This window comes from Sinocyclocheilus rhinocerous, unplaced genomic scaffold (genome assembly GCF_001515625.1).
Source record: "Sinocyclocheilus rhinocerous isolate Xijiao unplaced genomic scaffold, SAMN03320098_v1.1 scaffold1477, whole genome shotgun sequence".
Taxonomy (NCBI): domain Eukaryota; kingdom Metazoa; phylum Chordata; class Actinopteri; order Cypriniformes; family Cyprinidae; genus Sinocyclocheilus; species Sinocyclocheilus rhinocerous.
The window spans coordinates 59,559-68,903 of NW_015660907.1; the positions used below are offsets into that span (position 1 = coordinate 59,559).

The 9,345-nt window shown below is 35.2% G+C and overlaps 1 pseudogene; it reads right to left on the bottom strand.

Annotated features, from left to right (window-relative positions):
- LOC107726134 (receptor-type tyrosine-protein phosphatase T-like) overlaps positions 1-9,345 on the bottom strand; it is an 81,958-nt pseudogene that overhangs the window by 48,230 nt on the left and 24,383 nt on the right.

The window sequence follows — 9,345 nt, forward strand, 5'->3', positions numbered from 1 at the left end:
AAATAGTAAGAAAAAAAAAAAACAGTTAATTTAAATGGAACCGGAATCGGAACCGGAAAATTTCTAACGATACCCAACCCTAATCATAATACCTGCTGGCTATCAGCGAATGACAGGCTACTTCATTCATTCATTGTTTCATCTACTTTTAACAATCACAACTCTATCTTTTAGGAAAACATAATGTCAATAACTAGATATCACATAATGAATTGTATCTATTGCATGAATTGAATTCCATCCATCCATCCAGTATTGCTTTTTGGTACCTCTATTGATGTAGCAGCATTAATCAATGTACCAAAAAGCAATACCCTATGAATGGATGGATAGAAAAAAATTATAATAAAAAAGTAAAAAAGTGAATAAATAAATAACCAACCAACCAAACAAACCAATAATAATAATAATAATAATTATATATATCTTGATGAATGACCCTTTAAACATGGAGGCACAGGCTCTGGTGATATCAGACTGCCTATGACAGGAATGAGCTGCCAGCCATACATCGATCTCATGTTTACCTCAACACTTCAGACGGCCTAGAGCAGCCTATACAGCTGAGCATTCAGCACTGCTGAAATTAAGCTAGGCCTAGCCTAACTCTTCAAGTGATCCTGTTAAGAGAGTAAGAGAGGAGGTTAGGACAGACCTCTGTAGCATCTAGATCTCCGTCAGGCTTGGTGCGGAGCTGCATTATCCTATTTCCATCATTCACAATGGTAATTTTGAACACATAAATTGGACAAAATAGATACTACAGAACACGCACATCAATTTGTTATACTATTCTCCGAATAGTAAATCAGAAGTATGACAGACATAACTATGAGTCATTCTTTATAAATGAGAGTCTCGTCTTTAAAAGTGCAATCTTTGCCCTTTTAAACATGCCTTCAATCCAGGTGATTGAAAATTTGGAAGCAGAGAGCATCCTTCCTCTCTAATTCACTGATGTCTCTTGTTGCCAGAGCCATTCATCAAGGCCCTGTCTGAATACACAATAATGTGCCAAATATGATTCATACTTGCACTCAAGCAAAGTTCTCTGCTGAATGTTTACACAATCCTCTCCTTTGATAGTCTACTTAAGAGTATTCCTACATTAGTGAGCAAAGATATGTGCAGAATAACTGATTAAAGATTCCATATAAGAATTCTGAATAAGATGTTTACAAGCCGAAATATTCAGAACATACCATCACTGCTTATCCATCACAAATAATCTTGAAGTATAATCATACTACAGTAGCTACTACATGCAAACCACATCTCTCATCTAGGGGGGATCAAGAATATTTTACAGACAGATTGGCCAAAAATGCTAAATTGGCATCATATTGTACTCACCCTCAAATATTTTTTGTCTGTTGGTCACACAAAAATGCACCAATAATGACTAATAGAAATTGAATTTGAAGCAGATTGAAAACGGTTTGAAATTGAAGTAATATTTCACAATTTTTCATTACTCTTTTCACTGCATATTTGATCAAACAAATGCAGCCTTGGTGAGCATAAGAAACTTCATTTGAAAACATTAAAAAATCTGAATTATTCCAAACTCTACTTTAGCTCAATATCTACTTTTAGGGTACTTTTAAGGTGTTTTTTCCCCTTAAAAGTTCCAGTCCGCATTCATTTTAATCGCAAGGACAAGTGCAGCCAGCACATTCTTTAAAAAATGTCAAACTTGTGTTGCACATAAGAAAGAAAGGGTTTGGAACGACATAAGGGTGAGTAAATGATGACAGAATTGTCATTTTTGGAGGGTGAATGATCCCTTTAATGAAAACAAATCATAAAGTGAAGCTGGAACTCATTCCAGGCAGCTACTTTAAAGCCACAATTTGTAGGAAATACATTTAGAGGAAAAATAAATGCCCTTATCAAAAGTTCATTTCATATTTCTCTTTTGTTGGCAGCATCTTTCCTCTAGCGCTATTCAAACAAAATAACAGAGCCACAACGATGCCAGTGTGGGATTTCTCAATCATAAAACACTTCACCCTACTACAACACCTGTACCTTAAAAACAGAGAACAATAAGATGCATGCACAAAAAACGTCAACGGATGTAATTTCTATGCTGCTGACCTTCGTGAACAAGCAAAAAGGAGCTCTTTATATGTATTATTAAAGCGAGCAGATCGTATATGGGGACGGCAGAGATAAGTGAGCCTTCAAACCCGAGGTTAGCATGCTTTTTTAAAATCAAGAATAAGACATGCTATTGACACAAAGGTCTTTGCATATTCTTACCAATGAAGGTTTAGACAGGGAAAGATAATTGGTTTTATTGTCACGGGGGTGTTGACCTTCTGTGGCCCACTGTGTGGGCAGATATTTCAAGTAGCGCATCGTATCTCATGTGACCTTTTCTGAACAAAATGCCAGCATGTTATCGAGATACTTCATTTAATAAGCACAGACGCACTTTAATTAGTTATTCAAATGTGTTTAAGAAATAAAAGAATGTGAAAAAAGACAGGAAACTAGCAAAAAAAAAAAAACAGTCATTATTGAATGATAAAAAAAAAGATGCCTGACATTTTAATAACCCCCTCAATAAAACATTCATTTCACATCATTTTTGGGCTTACTGTGCATACAGAGGCAAAAACAAATTTCATAGCTGCACGGCTGTCGTAATTACTGCAGAGAGGCTTGATCTAACATACTTTTACAAATTTAGTACACTAAAAAGTAAGCAAATGATATTGAGAGCTACAGTAAAGACGGCTTCATTTATTAAATGCAGCAAACAAATCAGCGTCAATATTCTTTTATCTACACTCTTTAGGGTCAAGTAATTTTTATGTAAAGCACTTTGAATTACCATTGTGTATGAAATGTGCTTATATAAATAAACTTGCCTTGCCATATTAAAAGTTTCATTCTTATTGATGTCAGTCACTCAAGCTCAAGACTTCTTACCTCGTACTCCTCTTTAAAGCCGTAACCCTGCCCACACTTCATCTGAGTGATGTGCTGGAGCAAGTCTGCCACTCTGATGGCCGGTTGGAACTGGCCGGCCTGGTAGGACATCTCCACTGACTCACAGCCTCCATATGGGTACGTCTGGATGGTCATTGAGGGCTGGGACATCTCACTGTGGCTGCCATCTGTGGAGGAACAATTCACAATCCTTGAGTAACCATCACAATGTCCAATCGCCAGCTGGAAGGCTGCTGCTTTCACACCAAACAAGGCAAGCAAGGCAGAAAACTCTGGGTTGCACTTTTGCTATATTTATGGCATAAAAGTAATGGAACGTAATGGACTCTTCCAGTCCTGGTCATTTTACGAAAAAAATTATTTGTTCTGTAACGTATAGTTTCCACTGAGCAGCATGTTTCATTTACAGTTTACACAGAAATGGCATAATTCATTTCAACAACTGTTGGATTCACAATCTCCCACGTATATTACAATCTATCAATGTAAAAGTCTCGGGCAAAAATGGAAACACCAGAAGACTGTGCGCTTTTATTCAATAATTTACAACCTAGGCAGGCTGAACTGCTATAATGAATAGTGCATATCTATTTCAGACCATCTAAAGATTAAATTTGATTCTTCTAAATTTTCCCACTGCTACTAATATTATCAATATTTAAATGACAAACTCAGCCTGCATAAAAAAAATACATAAAAGTGTAAATATACATTTTAAATGTATTAAAAATGTAATGGCCATCTCCCCCCTCCCCCATCCAATATATAAATTAACCATTTCAGTTGAAAGAAGTCTTTTTTTTTGCTTTAAAATAACCATATTTAATAATATAATTTATTACTGTGATGGTAAAGCCGCATTTTCAGAAGTCTTTAGCATCACATGATCCTTCAGAAATCATTCTAATATGCTAATATTACAATAGAAAACAGTTCTTTCAAATTGTAATACAGAAAACACATTTTTGAATCGATTTGATTGATCTGAAATGTAAATACTTAATTTCATATAACTTTTAGGAGTATGCTAGAATAAAGATGAGCTCAAAGCAAACAGATGTGAATAAAATTTGATGGGAACTAGCCAACCACACCACACAGATACTACATAATCTGTAGAAGCGCTCAGAAAGTGACAAAGAAAACACAGATATTTGCAGTCTATGATATCATGTTGCTCTCAAAAAAGCACAGCTTTGTTTACTGTGCACTAATACCTCTCAATCAAGACCAAACCCCTGAAAGCTCGGCTAAGACCTCGACTAGTGAGCTATCTGAGCGTCATTCAATCCCAGCTCACTGCAGACTTCAGTTATGCATGACAATATACTGAGACGCAGACAGTCCGTCCTTGCAAACTCTTTTATTAGAATAAGACTGGGAAGTAGTTTATTGATGTTAATGAGTTCATTAACTAGAGGAATGGGGGAAGCAAATGACAGAGATTTTTTTCATATGGCCTCCTTTAACCGGCTAAAGCATCATTCAGATGCATAGAGGGATGGAATATTACTCGACAAATTATTAATGTGGCTATTTGCATCTTAATCGCCTTGAAAATTCATTATACACAAAGTAATTCTGGGGCTAAAAAATGTATAATCCACACCAAACATCTACGCTTTCGACACGGCGAAATACAAGTAATTTTGCATGACGTGTTAGCACCGTAGCAACTTTAGCGCCAGAAGGAAAAAGTTGAAAGTATTAGCGGCGACAATGTATAATGAAGAAAACAATTATGCCACAATCGTAGCCTCAGGAGGGTCTTTTTAAAAGGCACAAAAAGTAACTAGCAGAGAGATGCTGAGACTGCTCAATGAATCTGAACAGGTTACAACCAGCACACAAAACATCATTTGGATCTGACTGAACGGCAAACAGTTTTGGTTCCCACTGACTTCCAATGTATGGACAAAAATACAATGGAAGTCAATGGGAACTGAACCTGTTTGGTTGCCAACATTCTTCAAAATACCTTCTTTTACGTTCCACAGAAGAAAAAAGTCATAAAGGTTTTGAACGATATGAGTAAATGATGACAGAGTTTTCATTTTTGGGTGAACCATTCTTTTTTTACCGATATTTACACTTTTTTAACAATACATGGTCTAGACGGTATAAGCCAACAATTAAAGCCAACAGCCAATGAAAAGCATAACATGTTAAGCTGGATCTTTAGACACAGACTGCAAAAAAATACATAAAAATCTAATCAAATATATGCTCCTAAAAGCTTTAGTTCTAAAACAAAATTTTGTGCACAAAGTCATGATATTTGAATATTACATGTCATGATATTTGGACTAGGCAAATTCATGGTGCAAAAAAATGTGTTTATGACTCATGCCAACATACAAACACTAAAAGAGAAAAAAGAGTGTGCGATAGAGAAGTATACACTAGAGACTCTAAGGTCTCTCAATTTACTGCCCCACCCTCTGCCTTTCCCCTTCCCTCTATCATTATCAATTTTTTCATAATTAATTATTCATGTGTTTTTGTCTCAGCAGCAATGAGCGAATCCCAAAGTGGCGGCCCAGTGGGTGTATTATGTTGTTAAAACGACGCGTCTGCCACATCCAACCCAGAGAAATACTGAAGAGCTCCTGCTCTAGAAACGAAAGGTCAACTGCACATTTTAGGTGACCTCATATAGGAGACCGTTATGTATGTAGATTATGGATAAACGTTTAGATTTTGTAGTTTTAAATCTTCAGGATGATGAGTTCTGACAGTTATGAGTTGATAAAAAGAAGAGTACAGTTCATAAATAAATTATACTGAACCATTAGCAGATTTTACTGTGAGGTCCTATGGGATACGTTCAGTCCTACATACACCTTAGGATGAAGGGAATATAAAAACATGACTGAAAACCCATACGGAAAAACAATATGAATACTGAACTAGATTTTGGTATGTCCTTCCTTAAAGGTGAAATGTGTATTTTTTTGTACCAAACAGTAACAGTAACACATCTTTAATTGTGTAAATGTGGTAAGTTATAAATAAATAAATACTATAATACATTTCTGATTTATATCTGTATGGGTAACCAATATCCATGTCCATTGCTTTAATTTTTCTGATAATATTTAGCTAGACATGATTCATACAGGCCAATAATGTATTTAGAGTTGACTCCTCTATACAAAATCTCTGCCACGTCTAAAACTTTTTCTAATATATTGCACATCTGCACATTCATATCTTCTGTTTCTAACACAATGCTCGCTCTGTATTGCTTGTAGGTGCAACAAATAGGTTTTAAATGATAAAACAAATGCATGTATTGGACTATTATTAAGCATACTGTAGTTCATGTCATATATTGAGTGAAAGAGAGAGAATGATGTATGCCAAGTAACTATTCTCCTTACGGAGGTAATTTTCTCATTTCGGCCTTGTTCTGTTCCATAATGGCTTCTTTCATTTGAGCATGAACTCTTTGTAGCCATCGCATTATGTGCATTCAGATGATTAGAGCTAAAATCACATTAAAGCTCAATTATCGGCATGCACTGTTACATTATGATCACCTACTATGGTGTTTGCCATTAACAATAATTACCTGACAAGTCACAATAAAGCACAGGTGACTAAATAATGATATTGTAAATTACTTTCAAATGTCATATGTGAATGGCTCTCGTGTGGGTATATGGAGGAAAATAAACGTGATATAAAAAACCTCTGAACAAATGTGTGTATATATAGAAAGTGCTGTCAAGGTAAAAGAAATTAAAGTCATTAGAATTATTAGCAAAGTATTATAATAAACATTAGCACAGGCATTGTTGCAGTGTATAAAACATGCTTCACTATGTCAAGCTTTTTGTCCTTGGCTATAGAATTGAAAAAGTAATCTGTAAGGAGTTTGTTTAAATACACCACCATTCAAAATTTTGGGGTCAGTATGATATTTCTATGTAAGAAAATTATACTTTTATTCAGCAAGGACACGTTCAAGTGATCAAAAGTGATAGTGAAGCATATATAATGTTACAAAAGATTTCTATTTCAAATAAATGCTGTTCTTTTGAACTTTCTATCATGGTTTCCAGCTAATAATTCAGCTTTGCATCACAGGAATAAAATGCATTTGAAAATATATTAAAATAGTTTCAAATAGATAATATTTTCGATTGAATGCAGCATTGATCAGCATAAGAGATTTCTTCCAAAAACATCTTACAATATCCTACAGTTCAACTTTGAAACTTATATATGATTTCTTTTCTTTATTTAAACAGTATATTAAATTTATTTTTACTTTTTTAAATGATTAGGCTCATTGATTTTGCCTGTAGGACAACAAAATGGGCAAAATAAATAAATAAATACCATAGTATAAAAAATTATGATAGATTTTTCACAGAGCCTTATCAAAGATATTACTTTCTTACTTAAACAGTAAGTAACCACCTAGCAACTATGCAGCAACACCCACAGCAGACTGTAGAAATGTCTAATTTTCACCACTTACTGTATTATTACTATTACTTTACTATTACTATATGTAAAGGTTGCTGCCACGTGTTTTGAGTTGAAGCTCCGTCAAGCTAATTCTTTATCGTCTATTTTTCAATCTTAAAATCAATTTTATACATCATCATTTTCGTTTCTATAACGTGTGAATATATCCCCCATTGTATTCTACAACAAAAACAATCAGAGCACAGAGTCCGCTACTAGCTTATAGACCGTTAGCATCGCTAGCGCGGTTGCCGCTAATCTTATCTTATCTTATATCACTATATTGGTCTAAATGAGTCTACTCCACCAAGCTACTTTTATAAGCATGAGCCCCGTCAGACTGGTTGTGGCGGCGGTGTTGCAACAATATATACTGATATTCTCAATGTTACTCAGAAAACAGGATACAGGTTTAACTCATTCAAAATACTTCTACTTAACGTTACATTGTCAGATGTGCAAAATAAATCTCTCCAATCTCTTGCTCTGGCTACTGTTTATAGACCGCCAGGGCCGTATAAAGATTTCCTAAAAGAATTTGCAGATTTTCTCTCAGACCTATTGGTTACTGTTGATAAAGCGCTAATTGTCGGAGACTTTAACATTCATGTTGATAATATAAATGATGCGTTAAGACTTGCGTTTACAGACTTAATGAACTCTTTTGGAGTCAAGCAAAACATAACCAGACCCACTCATCGTTTTAATTGTACACTAGATTTAATTATATCGCATGGAATTGATCTTAATGATATAGATATATTACCTCAAAGTGACAATGTTACTGACCACTACCTTGTATTGTGCATGCTGCCTATTACTGATATTAACTATATGACTCCGCGTTATCGTCCGGGTATAGATATATTTTTCCAACCACCAAAGATAGATTCACAAATAAAGTGCCTGATTTATCTCAACTGCTCTCTGTACCCATAAATACACATGAACTAGGGCTGGGCGATATGTCAAAAATATTGTATCGATAATCGCCTTTAAAAATATCGCGATATCCGATAATCTCTCTCACCCCCCACGCCCCGCCCCGCCCCCGCCGAGACAACATTGCCGACACGCACCATAAACACACACCATGTTCAGTTTGGTCTTTGTGTTATTGCCACAAAGTTTGATTTTACTTTTCTTAGTTTGTGCTTAAAATAACAGAAAACATTAGCTTTGTTGTTATTTTGGTGTTGCTAATCATTTCCACTCTGTTCTTATCAAATTTGTGTTTGAAATTAACTAGGTGGTTGTCCTGCATCTTCAATAAACAAGCTACAGGTAGTCCAAAATGCAGCTGCTAGCGTCCTTACCAGGTCAAGAAAATATGATCATACAGGTGCACCTCAATAAATTAGAATGTCGTGGAAAAGTTCATTTATTTCAGTAATTCAACTCAAATTGTGAAACTTGTGTATTAAATAAATTCAATGCACACAGACTGAAGTAGTTTAAGTCTTTGGTTCTTTTAATTGTGATGATTTTGGCTCACATTTAACAAAAACCCACCAATTCACTATTTCAACAAATTAGAATATGGTGACATTCCAATCAGCTAATCAACTCAAAACATCCAAAACACCTTCCTGAGCCTTCAAAATGGTCTCTCAGTTTGGTTCACTAGGCTACACAATCATGGGGAAGATGGGGAAGGTGACAGTTGTCCAGAAGACAATCATTGACACCCTTCACAAGGAGGGTAAGCCACAAACATTCATTGCCAAAGAAGCTGGCTGTTCACAGAGTGCTGTATCCAAGCATGTTAAACCTCTTAAAGGGGTCATATGATGCTGCTAAAAAGAACATTATTTTGTGTATTTGGTGTAATGAAATGTGTTTATGCGGTTTAAAGTTTAAAAAAACACATTATTTTCCACATACTGTACATTATTGTTTCTCCTC